The sequence below is a fragment of the Pinus tabuliformis genome, chromosome 3_2 (genome assembly GCF_031772625.1).
Source record: "Pinus tabuliformis cultivar Carrire ecotype Pingquan chromosome 3_2, CPIR1, whole genome shotgun sequence".
Taxonomy (NCBI): domain Eukaryota; kingdom Viridiplantae; phylum Streptophyta; class Pinopsida; order Pinales; family Pinaceae; genus Pinus; species Pinus tabuliformis.
Genome location: NC_142302.1, coordinates 504,656,363 through 504,672,641, shown reverse-complemented (window position 1 = coordinate 504,672,641; position 16,279 = coordinate 504,656,363).

Below are 16,279 nucleotides of genomic sequence, written 5' to 3'. Positions count from 1 at the left end.
TGTTGATTTGACCCCTCAAAAACCATTTCTCCCAAGGTCACTTTCTGCAACTCAAAAAGTGGGCAGAAAGTCATTTTTTTGATGTATTTTGAGCTTTTGGAGGCTCAAAACTCAAAATCAGGCTTCTCCCAAGCATTGGTAATTTTTATTTTTGCATGCCCTTTCCAAAAATGCCAAGTTTTCAAAATTCCGAGCAGTCCTCCAAAATGGTCTCACCCGGGGTGAGACCAAACCGTGGGCAAAACCTGTAATTTTACCAAAAATTTCCAAAATGCTCCAAAATTCTCAAAATTTTCACATTTTGATGCTAGATCAAGGCTGATCAGTACCATGATGAGTGAGAGATGCCTCAGCCAAGATGCGGAGTGGATTTGTCCTTTTCTTCTTCTTCGGGGCCTCTGACAGCTTCCTTTGGAGAATTTTCATTTTTGCCTTGCGAACATGTAACCTCTATGATGAACACCTTTGCCACCCTTACGAGGCCTCTGCTGTGTCTCAACCTCTGTAGAAGAAGACCGGTCATCACCTTGCTCATTAGTCTCAGTGGTTGACATGGTGTTATTGAGCAAGGTGGAATAAACAAGTCAAATTGACCGCTGCCCTGCCTGCAAAATGCTGTGAAGTATGTTGTTTTCAAGGGGAAACATCATGAGGGAAATGTTAGGGGAGGGAATTTACATATAGGAAAGGGAAAAATATATACATAAACAGGGAATTATGAAGAAAAACATCACATAATGCTAAACATGTCATTCCATCTCTCACCATTTGCAAATCAATACTTTATTTAGGGAAACTGTGATTTTTAATCACCAAGGGAAAGGACAATGAAAATCATCATGATGGAGGGGAGGATGTCATAAGCATAGGGGGATAAGGCAGCATCATCTATATACAAGTAACAGGCAGCTCATTTCAATTTGTTTTGAATGTCATTGAGGAGCATACTCTGTTTTTCATAATTTCAAAATGACCATTTGATGCTTTGGGAAACAGGGATTTAGGGTTTCTGATTGTAAGAGGAAGGGAAGGGGTTGTTGTGATCATTTTACAGTGGAAGGGAGAGGGGATTGTATCATAGGAATGAGGGAAAATAGAGGATATTAGGGATTAGGTTTAGGGGGGATAATGGAACCCATCAACAAAGTCTGCTGCCAATCAATTTTTGTAACAGCAATTCATTTAAAACAGAGGCAGCCTTATTTTTTCATTTGCCATGAGTAATTAGGGTTTCACTGTGTGATTTGATCATAGGGAGGGATATTCAATTGCCTAGGGAGTTTAACTGAAGGGACAAGCAATTGAATTAGGGTTTACATAGGGAATTAGGTAGGGGAAAAAACGGAGTTTTGAGGAGGGGAAAAAGATACCATGTTACTGCAAACCCTAACCACAGCAAGTCTGATTTCTTTGATGTCTATGCAAATGAAATTTTGTCATGACCTTATTGAGCTTTGAAGTCTTTGACATATACACGAGATGACCCTTTTCCTTTGTTTTTTTTGAGGCTATGCAAAATGGCAAATTTCACTGTTTTTACAATTTTTTGAGTGCATGCCTTGTCATCACTTTTTTATTTGTTTTTTATAATGTTTCTTTTCATTCTTTTGCTGTACATTTACATAGGCATTTTGCTGTGTTACTAGTGCTTAGGGTTTGATCATTATACATGGGGAAAAGGTAGGGTTTATAGGGTTTGAAAGGACTAGGGTTTGCAAATGATTTACGGGTAGGATTTGTATAATTGACTTGCAAATGAGATCAATAAGTTTGACATGTTAACATATGCAATTTGTATGGGGAAAATAAAAGGAGGGACAAAGGGAAAAATTTCCTTGAAAAATAACAAACTGTCACACATATTGCTTGCAAAAACAACTATTCATTTAACCTATTTGTTTATGGATTTCTTGCACAAAATTTATGATCATTACCTTCCTTTCCAATCCCAACACCATCATCAAACATGTGAATGAGGCATACCTTAATAACTTGAGAGAATTTGAGGGTGATTTCAGCGTTTGAGTGAGTTTTTAGGGCAAACAGAAGTTCTGGTCGCACACGGGCTCAGACTGGTCGCGCCCCTGTAACTGGTCGCGCCTGTGTTATTTAACACTGCGCGTTGGCCTGTAACTGGTCGCGCGCACCCAGATGGTCGCACACGGTCTCAGACTGGTCGCGCGCACCTTTAACACTTGTGCTTTGCAGAAACTTGCCCGAATTTGCTCCTTTCGCCTCTAACACATATTTTTGGACTTTCAAATGCACAATAAGAGTGAATTGAGAGGGAAATTAGCTTTTATAGGGTCACTTTTAAAAAAAAATTAACTTTAGAACCCACTTTCTAATGTTTTCAACTTGCTTTGCTTTTAAACACTGTTTAGAGTCTTTTTGTCCTGAAATGAGCTCTCTTGATGCGTTTGACTCCGTTCTTTTTGCAGGTTGACCGCCTGAGGGACTGTAGTGAAGGAACCAGGGTTATTGCCGGCACTTTTACAAATTTTTGAGAATTTCTTTATTTTTTCAAATTCCACATGACCTTGGATTTAAAAACAGGGTTTTTTTAAATCCAAGGCATAAAGTGAGCTGTAGCTGAAGAAAATGATAATGAAACATATGTACAAAACTCCTTCCGGCTTGCTGGGCACTTGCTGACCATGACTCATGACCTTGAAAAGATTTTGACTCAAAACCCTAGACCTAAGACCATGGGACCTCAAGACAAAAACAAAAACAAGTATGACTCAATTACATTGTTGTATGACCTGATCCAGCAAAGCCAAGAAGGGAACAAAGACCAGCTCCTCCATTCAGTGTTATGGCATGCCTAGCGGGATGCAAGACTGACACTGATGAGACAACTACAAATGCACATGCAAAGAGCTATTGATCACTGATGGAGGGCTCAAGACCGACACTAACATTGGCTCCAATGGGGATGGCAGCTCCTTGGAGGTGCCAAGAACCTCAGACCTCTTGGGAGAGCAGACCAGTGCCTTATTCATTGGGCAATGGAGTCAACTTATTCACACCTTTGACACAAAACTTTGACACATTTATTGAATGAAAACTTAACTGAAAACTGACTGAAACTTAACTGAAGCTTGACTCAAACTGACTCGATGGCAAACTGAAATAACTTGAAAAACTTACTCAACAGACCAAACACAAATGACTCATGACTTGACTTAAAACAAAACTTACAAAGCTTATGAAGGGCAGCAGTCCATCAAGATTTGAAATCATGATGACAACCACCTGTGTTTCTTACAAGACAAAATACCATCAAACTATATCAAAATGCCAATGCAACCAATCAAGCAGATGCCTTCTTGATTGATTCTTCTTATCAGATCTTTTGGTCAACATTACAAACCTATCCCTGGGCATCCAAAAACATAGCTGACCGTGATCTCCTTCATCACTGAACACTGCAATAAACACTATCACTGCTAGCTGCAACAAACTTGCTAGAGGATCGTGAAAAACATGAAGATTTGCCACTGCCACCTCCTGCTGAAAGAACAAGGTGTCTTTTGTTTCAAATTCTGATCTGTCTTCCTCATGTGCTACGGTGAAAGTATGCTCATGGGCTTCAAAAAATTCTGAACAAGTAGATGAGCAGATCTCTTCTTGGAAAAACATTTCAGCACATGAAACATATGAAGAATCTGAAAGGTAATCCTGTATGCTATAATCTTCGGTGGTCAGACAATATGGTAGGTGATCTTCATATGATATGACAGCCGGATTCTCATTACATTCTTCAATCATAAGGAAAGAAACTTCAGCTGATTCTTGAGGTGCAAAAATGACAGTTCTATCATCTATCATAAATTCATCCAAAGGAACTGTTTCACTTACTTGAATGAAGATGTCATCTTGCTTTTCATGAACTGACTGAATTACCTCCTCATGCAGGCTCTGTTCTAATGGCATGAGAACATTTGGATCAAAAACTTTGTCTATGGTCTCAACAACAAAGCCCTCCTTTTCAGGATTCAGCACAAGGTATGCTTGGTCATCACAATCTGAATCTAGAACTGAAGTAGCTGTCCTGTCTTCTTCAATCTGCATGCTGTCTTCTTCTGTGGGCAGATCTGAAATAAGCTTTTCTCTTTCACCATCTTCAGCCATATAACAAATTTCAACCTGCTGATCTATAAAGCTGCTTACAAGACTGTCATCCTTTTCAAAAAAGGAAGAAGGTCCACCATCATTTTCTTGACCATGTGTGCGCTGCAAATCTGCATTAACTTGAGCTGGAGCAAGACCTCTCAAGAGCTGATCTATCTCCTCTTCGGACAAAGGAGATAATGCCTTTTGTTTTCTTCTGCTCAAACAGTGATTGTCTTCATTGATTTCAAGTGAAGGAGAATATAGATTTTCCTCATACTTTTGATCCATTTCATGCAATTTCTGTTGATTGTCAAGAGGCGAAATTTTTTCATTTTCCACCATACTAAGATCTTGGTCCTGCTGCAAATTTTCATGATCGTCTCTATGGGAATCCTCTAGGTTCTCTTCATGTTGCTGAAATGGATTCTCATACAAAGCCTCCATGATCTCAACATCCATAAAATTATCATCTTCATAATACTTCTCAAGGCTTTCAATAAAATTATGTACATGGCTACAACAGTTCTGAACTAAAATCAAAGATGGATATGATTCTTTATACTTTTCAAAGAACACGGTATGAAAATCCCTTAAACAATAAATTGAAGCAGATGGCAAACTTTCATACCAGAATCGGGCTTCATCTTCCAGAGTAGCCATAAACATTTTCATCAAACAGTCCTCAGGAAAATTGATCTTTAACTTGCGAACATGCATATGAAATCTAATCAAATGTAAAGCAGCATCCTTCTTACCATCAGCGTTAAATGTGGGCAGATTCCTTGACCAATCTACCTTGGGCATCTTATTCGGAAAACCTGGAATGTGATCTCGGCTCAAGGGAGCATATCTTCTTGCAATCAGATCCATCTTGAAAACCTCAAAGCTACTAATCCTCCTGCAGTGAAGTCGCCATGAAGCATGAAGCATGGATTGCTGGATTCTTCAGTGAATGGAGTCACCGGGTGAATGATCTCAGCCTTGTCAGTGTCTGATCGTTGTCCACTATCAACAATCAGATCTAAACTTGATACATGTACTGGGGTAAAGTGTCAATGAAGCGCTATGTTCACAAATCCCACGGAGATAGACTGAAGCAGCATTTATCTACTTGCGCTGATGTAAAACAAGAGCGTTTTCGAAGGCTTCTAGCGTAACTTCAGGCTCCGTCTAAGACTTATGAAATAACACGACAATGAGCAAACGATTAATATGTTTTTCCCCAGTATGGTTGCCAATATGTTAGCGCTTGGAATTCACCTAGGCTGAGATAGACAAACTCTCAAGGCTACATCAAACCATTTCACCTCGTAGCTAGCCCTACGAGGTATGAGAAGGCTCTCTCGGGTCAGATTTGATAGATCTTATAATATAATAAGCTGACCAATTAGGATCAAAGATATTAGGCTAGTAAATTGATAAGGGGGGTTGATTTAAAGATTTTTGGGTTTTTGGTGGCAATTGGAGGGAGTGCAATTCAGGGTGCGGGGATGGAGCACAGTTTTTGCAGGGGGTTCTTTGGGGCAAGGTAGGAACTTGTGCTGATCCCTTTGGCTTGGATGAGTGATCAGGGAAGAAAGAGAGGAGGTTAAAGAGGGCAAACAAGGACTTTGAATCCTCTTTAAACAGTGGAAAACATAGATATTGAACAGAATTAAAAGCTGAGCATGGCATGCATGAATTCAAACTTTATCACTTTATCTTGTTCAATTAGCAGCAAAGAAAGAGAGATTTAACACATAAAAAAACTTACAGTAACAATTAGAAGACACACCATCAACACAATGATCCACAAGAATCCACAATGAAGTCTGCAAAACCCTGGCCTTCCTTTCCTTAAATTGCAGAAGTAGATGTACAATACACAATAATGCTTTCTCCCACAAGAGTCCAACCATGAAAATGAGAAGGAGAGAGCATAATATAGACCATCTAGACCATCTAACTCCTTTCCCCACTTCTAGGGGTCGAGCTTAGCTTCCTAGGAGTAGTTTGAACTAATTCTAAACTAAGAACTAGAAAATAGGCAGCCCAACAACTTGCCTCTATTACTTAGCTAACTCATCCATGCATTAATTTTTCACTTTTTACATCATGGAAGCTTCTAGAAGGGTAAAGAAAGATAAAATCTACCAAAGTGCCATGAAAATATTACATTTATCCATCATCTACAAGTAAAAATAGTCAACCATAGTCAAAACAGTGTTTTTTGACCAAAAATGTGAATTCTGGCAAATCTGGAAGTTCTGGTCGCGCCCATGGAAGTTCTGGTCGTGCCCCTTCACAGCTGTTTTTGAGTGGGTTCCACTGGTCCAAATCAGGTGCAAGATGGCTCATTGGAAAGCTTGGCCTGTCTACTTTCCATCCCAAGTGGAATTTCTGAATTTGGTGTTGATTTGACCCCTCAAAAACCATTTCTCCCAAGGTCACTTTCTGCAACTCAAAAAGTGGGCAGAAAGTCATTTTTTTGATTTATTTTGAGCTTTTGGAGGCTCAAAACTCAAAATCAGGCTTCTCCCAAGCATTGGTAATTTTTCTTTTTGCATGCCCTTTCCAAAAATGCCAAGTTTTCAAAATTCCGAGCAGTCCTCCAAAATGGTCTCACCCGGGGTGAGACCAAACCGTGGGCAAAACCTGTAATTTTACCAAAAATTTCCAAAATGCTCCAAAATTCTCAAAATTTTCACATTTTGATGCTAGATCAAGGCTGATCAGTACCATGATGAGTGAGAGATGCCTCAGCCAAGATGCGGAGTGGATTTGTCCTTTTCTTCTTCGGGGCCTCTGACAGCTTCCTTTGGAGAATTTTCATTTTTGCCTTGCGAACATGTAACCTCTATGATGAACACCTTTGCCACCCTTACAAGGCCTCTGCTGTGTCTCAACCTCTGTAGAAGAAGACCGGTCATCACCTTGCTCATTAGTCTCAGTGGTTGACATGGTGTTATTGAGCAAGGTGGAATAAACAAGTCAAATTGACCGCTGCCCTGCCTGCAAAATGCTGTGAAGTATGCTGTTTTCAAGGGGAAACATCATGAGGGAAATGTTAGGGGAGGTAATTTACATATAGGAAAGGGAAAAATATATACATAAACAGGGAATTATGAAGAAAAACATCACATAATGCTAAACATGTCATTCCATCTCTCACCATTTGCAAATCAATACTTTATTTAGGGAAACTGTGATTTTTAATCACCAAGGGAAAGGACAATGAAAATCATCATGATGGAGGGGAGGATGTCATAAGCATAGGGGGATAAGGCAGCATCATCTATATACAAGTAACAGGCAGCTCATTTCAATTTGTTTTGAATGTCATTGAGGAGCATACTCTGTTTTTCATAATTTCAAAATGACCATTTGATGCTTTGGGAAACAGGGATTTAGGGTTTCTGATTGTAAGAGGAAGGGAAGGGGTTGTTGTGATCATTTTACAGTGGAAGGGAGAGGGGATTGTATCATAGGAATGAGGGAAAATAGAGGATATTAGGGATTAGGTTTAGGGGGGATAATGGAACCCATCAACAAAGTCTGCTGCCAATCAATTTTTGTAACAACAATTCATTTAAAACAGAGGCAGCCTTATTTTTTCATTTGCCATGAGTAATTAGGGTTTCACTGTGTGATTTGATCATAGGGAGGGATATTCAATTGCCTAGGGAGTTTAACTGAAGGGACAAGCAATTGAATTAGGGTTTACATAGGGAATTAGGTAGGGGAAAAAACGGAGTTTTGAGGAGGGGAAAAAGATACCATGTTACTGCAAACCCTAACCACAGCAAGTCTGATTTCTTTGATGTCTATGCAAATGAAATTTTGTCATGACCTTATTGAGCTTTGAAGTCTTTGACATATACACGAGATGACCCTTTTCCTTTGTTTTTTTTGAGGCTATGCAAAATGGCAAATTTCACTGTTTTTACAATTTTTTGAGTGCATGCCTTGTCATCACTTTTTTATTTGTTTTTTATAATGTTTCTTTTCATTCTTTTGCTGTACATTTACATAGGCATTTTGCTGTGTTACTAGTGCTTAGGGTTTGATCATTATACATGGGGAAAAGGTAGGGTTTATAGGGTTTGAAAGGACTAGGGTTTGCAAATGATTTAGGGGTAGGATTTGTATAATTGACTTGCAAATGAGATCAATAAGTTTGACATGTTAACATATGCAATTTGTATGGGGAAAATAAAAGGAGGGACAAAGGGAAAAATTTCCTTGAAAAATAACAAACTGTCACACATATTGCTTGCAAAAACAACTATTCATTTAACCTATTTCTTTATGGATTTCTTGCACAAAATTTATGATCATTACCTTCCTTTCCAATCCCAACACCATCATCAAACATGTGAATGAGGCATACCTTAATAACTTGAGAGAATTTGAGGGTGATTTCAGCGTTTGAGTGAGTTTTTAGGGCAAACAGAAGTTCTGGTCGCGCACGGGCTCAGACTGGTCGCGCCCCTGTAACTGGTCGCGCCTGTGTTATTTAACACTGCGCGTTGGCCTGTAACTGGTCGCGCGCACCCAGATGGTCGCGCACGGTCTCAGACTGGTCGCGCGCACCTTTAACACTTGTGCTTTGCAGAAACTTGCCCGAATTTGCTCCTTTCGCCTCTAACACATATTTTTGGACTTTCAAATGCACAATAAGAGTGAATTGAGAGGGAAATTAGCTTTTATAGGGTCACTTTTAAAAAAAAATTAACTTTAGAACCCACTTTCTAATGTTTTCAACTTGCTTTGCTTTTAAACACTGTTTAGAGTCTTTTTGTCCTGAAATGAGCTCTCTTGATGCATTTGATTCCGTTCTTTTTGCAGGTTGACCGCCTGAGGGACTGTAGTGAAGGAACCAGGGTTATTGCCGGCACTTTTACAAATTTTTGAGAATTTCTTTATTTTTTCAAATTCCACATGACCTTGGATTTAAAAACAGGGTTTTTTTAAATCCAAGGCATAAAGTGAGCTGTAGCTGAAGAAAATGATAATGAAACATATGTACAAAACTCCTTCCGGCTTGCTGGGCACTTGCTGACCATGACTCATGACCTTGAAAAGATTTTGACTCAAAACCCTAGACCTAAGACCATGGGACCTCAAGACAAAAACAGAAACAAGTATGACTCAATTACATTGTTGTATGACCTGATCCAGCAAAGCCAAGAAGGGAACAAAGACCAGCTCCTCCATTCAGTGTTATGGCATGCCTAGCGGGATGCAAGACTGACACTGATGAGACAACTACAAATGCACATGCAAAGAGCTATTGATCACTGATGGAGGGCTCAAGACCGACACTAACAGATCCTATTCGAATATCATCTTGTAAACCAGGGTAACAAAATGATCAGACAGCCATGTGATAACTCCTTTGAAGTTGCATTTGGATAACATCTTATAATAATTGTTCGTAGCAGTGTTCGTCGGTGCCCATGCCCATTTCAAGCCCAGGAACTCCTATCGGGCACAGATTGCATCCAAGATGTAGGCAAACATGTAGATCTCTACTTACCTACCTTGGGGTGGTTGTCGAGCCCTTGTTACCTATTCCTTCAACTGATGAGCCAACATGTTGAAGTAGTTACATGTTTTTCCCTCTCTCGCTAGTTGGTCCAGCGTGATCACCCAACTCTATGGTAAGGTTTCCGTGATTTCTTGGCCATACAATTGACATGAAAAGATGACCAAGTATTGATACGCCTTCCATAGTATCTTCGTCTTGTAAATCTGGTTGGGTTTCATCTTGAATTTAGTTGGCTCCTTCACCCAGTTCTTCAAAATGTCTTTGGAGTTGGCATTGCCACCAGGTAAGCTGAAGGGTGTCTCCATGATGGTCACTAGCTCCGTCATCTGATACATCTTATCATAATCATGTGCCCTAAATGTAGCAATCTTCGTCCTGTTGACACTGCTCAATGTCGTCGTCTCAGGATCGGTGTGCAAGACGATCTAATGTATCATGTCCGTGCATGGGAGCATGAGATACCTGCATGCAATCCGGTACAAGCTGGACTTGTGGATGTTCACAGAGACTTGGCAGTCTTTAAGGTCTTCCCCAGATGTGCTTCCAAATGCATCATTGACCTCTTGCCATTTCAACTTAATGTCCTTGTCTAGAATCAACTTAGTATCTTCATATATCAATAGACTTGTGAACACTCACTCAACTGTTGCTCAAGTTTCACTTCTGTCAGTGTCCTTGGATCCTGCTCTCTTAGAGGCCATTGATACTAAACTGCAAAGAGGCGGACGAACACCTACTAGATCTGGAGAAAAATGACATGCATGGAAAGAAATCTGTCAGCGAAAACCAAAGTAAACTTGAGGAAAGACACACAACATACCTGGGGATTGATAGGCAAGGATTGCACAATTTCTTCTAGGAAGCTGGCTAACTCGCTGCTAGAACTACGCAAAAGTCACTCTGGGCTATCTGGGGAGGCTGACTGGCTGTTAGCTTTGTGCAATGTGCAATCCAGGCTGGCCTGCTGGCTGCTGGAATTGCGAAATGCATAATTTTAGCTGGCAATGGTTGCAGGCCTGGTGACTACATTGCGCAATTTTCTGGGCCAACAGTCATTGTCCCTTAGAATTGCGTAATGCAAGCCTGAGGACATCTCCTGAGAAAAATTTCGCATTTCCTGAGAGGAAGATAGAGCCTTCCTTCTTAGGATTGTGCAATGTTGTCTTAGTGAGGCAGGGTAAGGGCCAAGGTTTCCGAGACCCACCAACGGGCAACTCAAAGCAAATGTAATGGTGAACGCATGGCGATACTAAGTGTAAGTAGAAGCAAATGATCATGCATGCAAACAATGAATGAAAGATTCAGAAAATGGAACAACATGCATGTGGGCGAAGCGGGTGGCCGAATCAGTGATTGTTCGTGCAAAACAGTTTCATGCATGCGACAACAGTGAGATGCTAATGAAAATTGAAACAGTTCTAGTACAAGATAGTATGCATGTAAACGTCAGCAAGCATTCACAGAAATCAAGAAAACAACACTCACACAAGAGAAAACACAAGAAGCGACAAAAATGCTACAAAAGACAAGTTGAGACCACTTACCCATGAATAGTTGAGTTGGATGTGTCGAAGAGTCCTAGATGTGTTGTGGGATGTCAAAGCTCCAAGATCTATGTGAATAAATGAGCTCTGATGCGTTGAATAAATAAGTTTGAAGCTCATGACACGCATGCCACAAATCTAGGAAAAAACGACACTTGGAGGAAAGATTCTAAAATTATCTTTGCATGTAACCTCCAACTACTAAAAATAGCTCCCTAAAATCTAGGGATGCTTTTTGCATGTTTCTTTTTCTATTCCAGGAAAAAGCAGCCCATGCATGCAAGTCAAGTTTCTTTGGTCTCAGGTGGAACTAGTCAAACCTAATGCACATGCAAAAGCTTGCTCAACTGTTGGGAGGAGATGCGCATTTCTGGGAGGGAGCTGGGATAGCTGAGCAGCCCTTCTGGGAGGAATTGCACAATTTTCTGGATGAAGCTTGACTGGCAGATTTGCACAATTCTAGAGCCCAGTAGGCTGCCAGACAGATTTGCGTAATTTATGTAGGGATGGCTGGTTGCCCTCCAGAATTGCACAATTTCTTAAGGGAGTTGCTCAGCCTACAGTTGGACCAATCGGGGAAATAGCTTGTGAGGGGAATGCAACAAACTTTGACGGACAGGTTGTCTTTCTGCAAGAAAATCATTGAAGCTTGTGTACTTGACGAAGCAAGACATGCTGCTGTGAAAGGTTGGTAAGGAGGCTCCAAAACAAAGCTAAGGAAAAATTTTGGAGGGTGCCTGTAGCTGTTACAACAGGAGCCTCTAGTGTAGTGAAGAAGGAGAATTCTAACTGAAGTTGAAGGGACTGTTTTTAGGGTGAAAAACAGTCACACGTGCGAGAAAATAAGGGCAGTTTGCGGTCAGAACAGGAGAAAGATAACACTCATACATATCTTATTGTTTGGGCTAGTAACTTAGGCCTATAAGGCCTCTTACTCGAGTAAAGAAGAGGGTCTCTCAAGCAAAGGAGAAAGGAGCCAAAAGTATAAGGGAAACCTCCCACATGTGCGAGAAACTAGGGATGTAGTGCTGTCACATCAAGTTTGCAACTACACATCAATAAGAAGCTCAGTTAGACAAGAGAATAAAAAGTATCTTCATAGGTGAAGGATCTCACTAAGAATCAAAGATAAGTTTCCCTTTAAGAGCTCACATAACAAGGTCTATCACCAGTTTCTAGAAGAAGAAGAAGGACGAAGTGTTGGGGAACGAAGTGCCGGAAGGAGGAGGACAAAGTGCCAGGAAACAATGTGTAGGAAGAAGGAAGGACTTGACTCGTGCCTGGAGGATATTCTTGTCAAGGGTCTAGGGTTTGGCATTAATAAATAAGATAAATTTACAAAATGGTTTTCCTCTCTAAGAGGGAGAGTTTTTTCTTGGAAGAGAGCTAACATCTTGTGTTCTTATTCTTATGTTTTTGGTAGCATTTTGATGAATTAAACACACATGCATTAATAAGAATAAGAAAATGATTAATCTAACAAGATAAATTGTAAAAGAGCTTCACAAATTGTTATCAAGTAAGAAGAATCCTACTATACATAACTCCCATTGATTCCTCAACACAACGTTGCTTCATTTGCTGGACAATGCTTCGACTTTGGATCTAGTTGTTTCTCATATTCATCATCATACTTGAAGACCAATTGAAACTAAGAAGTATCTTAGTTTCTCCCTGGTTATAACTTTTGTTAACATATCCGCAGGATTCTGGCTAGTGTGTATCTTTTCTAGCTTCCGAATTGTCCATTTTCCAACATTGACTGTATGAAATGGTACTTGAGTTTTATATTTTTAGTCTTGGAATGAAATGTTGAGTTCTTTACAAGATGAATGGTGCTCTAGTTGTCACTATATAACTTGCCCATCTTTGCTTCTTTCCCAACTCATCCATAAACATTTGTAACTAAATCATTTCTTTACTAGTCTCTATATCAAAAACATACTTTACTTCTATTATTGAAAGTGCAACAATGTTTTACAATTTTGAAACCCAACAGATGGTTGTTACACCTACTTTAAACACATAACTTGTGGTACTCCTCCTATTATCTCGATCACCTGCCATATATGCATCAACATATCCCTATAGAGAAATGTTTGAACCACCAAAGTATAATGCTTGATTTGTGGTACCTCTCAAATATTTGAGAATCCACTTCACAACCATCTAATTGTCTTTTCCTGGTTTGTTCATATACCTGCTTACAACTCCCATTGCATGTGCAATATCAGGCCTTGTGCAGACCATTGCATACATTAAGCTTCCAACTGTTGATGCATATGGAACTTTACACATATAATCCATCTCTTCCTGGGTCTTGGGACACATCTCCTTACTTAGCTTGAAATGGGTAGCCAAATGTGTACTAATTGGTTTTTCCTTTTGCATATTAAATATTTCCAACACCATTTCTATATACTCACTCTGAGACAATGTTAATTTGTGATTTTTCCTATCTCTAGTTATTCTCATACCAAGGATTTGTTTTGCAACACCCAAATCCTTCATTGCAAATGAATTTGCCAATTTTCCTTTGAGCACATTTATTTCCTGCATGTTAGACCATAAAACAAGCATGTCATCTACATACAATAGCAATATAATATAGTTTCCATCATTTTGTTTCTTAAGATAAACATAATGATCTGAATGGCATATAGTATAACCTTATTCAAACATAAACTTGTCAAATTTTAGATATCATTGCCTTGGAGGTTGTTTTAGGCCATACAAGCTCCTCTTCAACCTGCACACTAATTTCTCCTTCCCTTTGACCTCATACCCTTGTGGCTACTGAATATATATTTCTTCCTCCAAATCCCCATGGAGAAAGGATATCTTTACATCTAAATGCTCAAGATGCAAGTATTCTACTACCACTAGACTTAAAATAGTTTTGATTGAAGTCATTTTAACAATAGGAGAAAATTTTCGTCAAATTTTATACCTTTCTTTTGTTCAAACCCCTTCACCACAAGTCTAGCCTTATAATTGTGTTTTCCTCCATTTTCTTCCTTCAACCTATAAACCCATTTATTATGCAATGTTGTTTTACCTGCAAGAAACTTGACTAAGTCTCAATTCTGGTTATGCATCAATGAGTCTATCTCTTCTTCCATTGCTTTCTCCCACTTCTTCCTGGTTTCTATCTTCATTGCTTCTTCATATCTTTTTGGTTCACCAGAATCAGTCAATAATACATAATATAATGAAGGAGAGTATTGTTCAGGGGGTTTACTTATCCTAGTAGATCTTATACCTCCACTTTCAGGTGTTTGAGGTGTATGTTGTTGTTGTGTTTGTTTTTATTGTTGTGGATGTTGATCATTGTGATTTTCAGGCACCTTTACTTTTTTTTTTGTGATCTCATCAAGCATTGCATATTCTTTGTTTTCCTTTTCCTATTTCTTTTCCTACATCTTATCCTTATACAAGACCTTTTCATTGAATATGACATCTCTTCTCCTAATGATTTTGTGATTTTCATAATCATATAAACGATAACCAAAATCATTAACACCATATCCAATAAAGGTACATTTCTTTAATTTTTAATCAAGCTTTGTTCTATTTTATTTATTAATGTGGACAAAGGATTCACAACCAAAAGTCTTTAAAAATTATTAGTTTACCTTTTTACTTGTCCATGCCTCCTCTGGAATACCACCATCCAAAGAACTTGAAGGCCCTTTGTTTATTAGATAAACAACAGTATCTATAGAATCTGCCCAAAATTGTAAGGGAAATCCTGCATGAAATCTCATGCACTTGCGTGCTCCATGATTGTCATGTTCATCCTTTTTGACGCATCATTTCCTGTGGCGTTCCTGGAACTATCTTCTCTTTGTGAATTCCATGTTCTGAATAGTGGTTATCAAACTTTTTGCTGCAATATTCACCTCCATTATCTAATCTGAGACACTTCAAATTATTTCTTGTTTCATTTTCAACCAAAGTATCAAATACATCATATTTATTTTGAATATAATAAATCTAGGTTTTTCTAGTTGCATCATCAATAAATGTAACATAATAGTGGGAGCCACCAAAATATGATACCTGAGCTAGTCCCCATACATCTGCATGCACAAGCTCTAATTTTTCTTTCTTTTCCTTCCCAACTCTAATAAATTTGAATCTCTTCTGTTTTCCACAAACATAATTCTCACAAAAATCCAAATCAACATGCTTCAAACCTAGCAACAAATTTTCAGAATGAAGAATCAACATCCCTTTCTCACTCATGTGCCCAAGATTATGATGACACAATGTCATATCTACTCCTATGGAGGTTAAAGCATTAACAAAATTAGAAATACCATTGCATAAATACAAAGTACCAACCTTTTCTCCTTTTGTAATTAGCAAGGATCCTTTAGTGACCTTCCAGGTTTTGTCTATAAATGTAGTTACACATTCTTAACCACCTAACAACCCTGTTGAAATTAGATTTTTCTTCAGATATGGAACATGCCTTTCCTCCTTCAATAGATATTGGTTTCCATTCTGTTTCTTTATAAAAACCTTACCCATTCCAATGATTTTACAGGGTTCATCATCACCCAAACAAACATTTCCAAAATCTCCTTGAACATAGTCATGAAAATGTTTCCTATCAGGAATAGCATGGAATGAATCCCCTGAATCAACCACCTAAGAATCAATAATATTTTATAATGAAAGAATCAAAGCATATTGTAACACATTAGCTGTCACATTCACTTCATGATTGTTCTCTTGTTGTCCATCTCCTTCTTTTCCTTTCCAAGATTTGCAATATTTCTTCGTGTGTCCTTTCTTCCCACATTTTCAGCACACTATCCTTGATCTAGGTTTGGATCTGCATTTTCTTTACTTACTACGATTTCCTGGGCTCCTTCCTCTTTCCATTTTTCATCCCCTAGTCTCTACATTCAAAGAATTACCTGATGTCTCATCGAAACTTTTCAGTCACTCTTCCTTGCTAAGGATAGCACCAACAACATCATCGAACTTTAAAGTACTAGATCTAGAAACAAAGTTACTGATAGCCATAACTAAACCATTCCAACTTTCTGGCAATGAGCACAGAAACAACAGATCC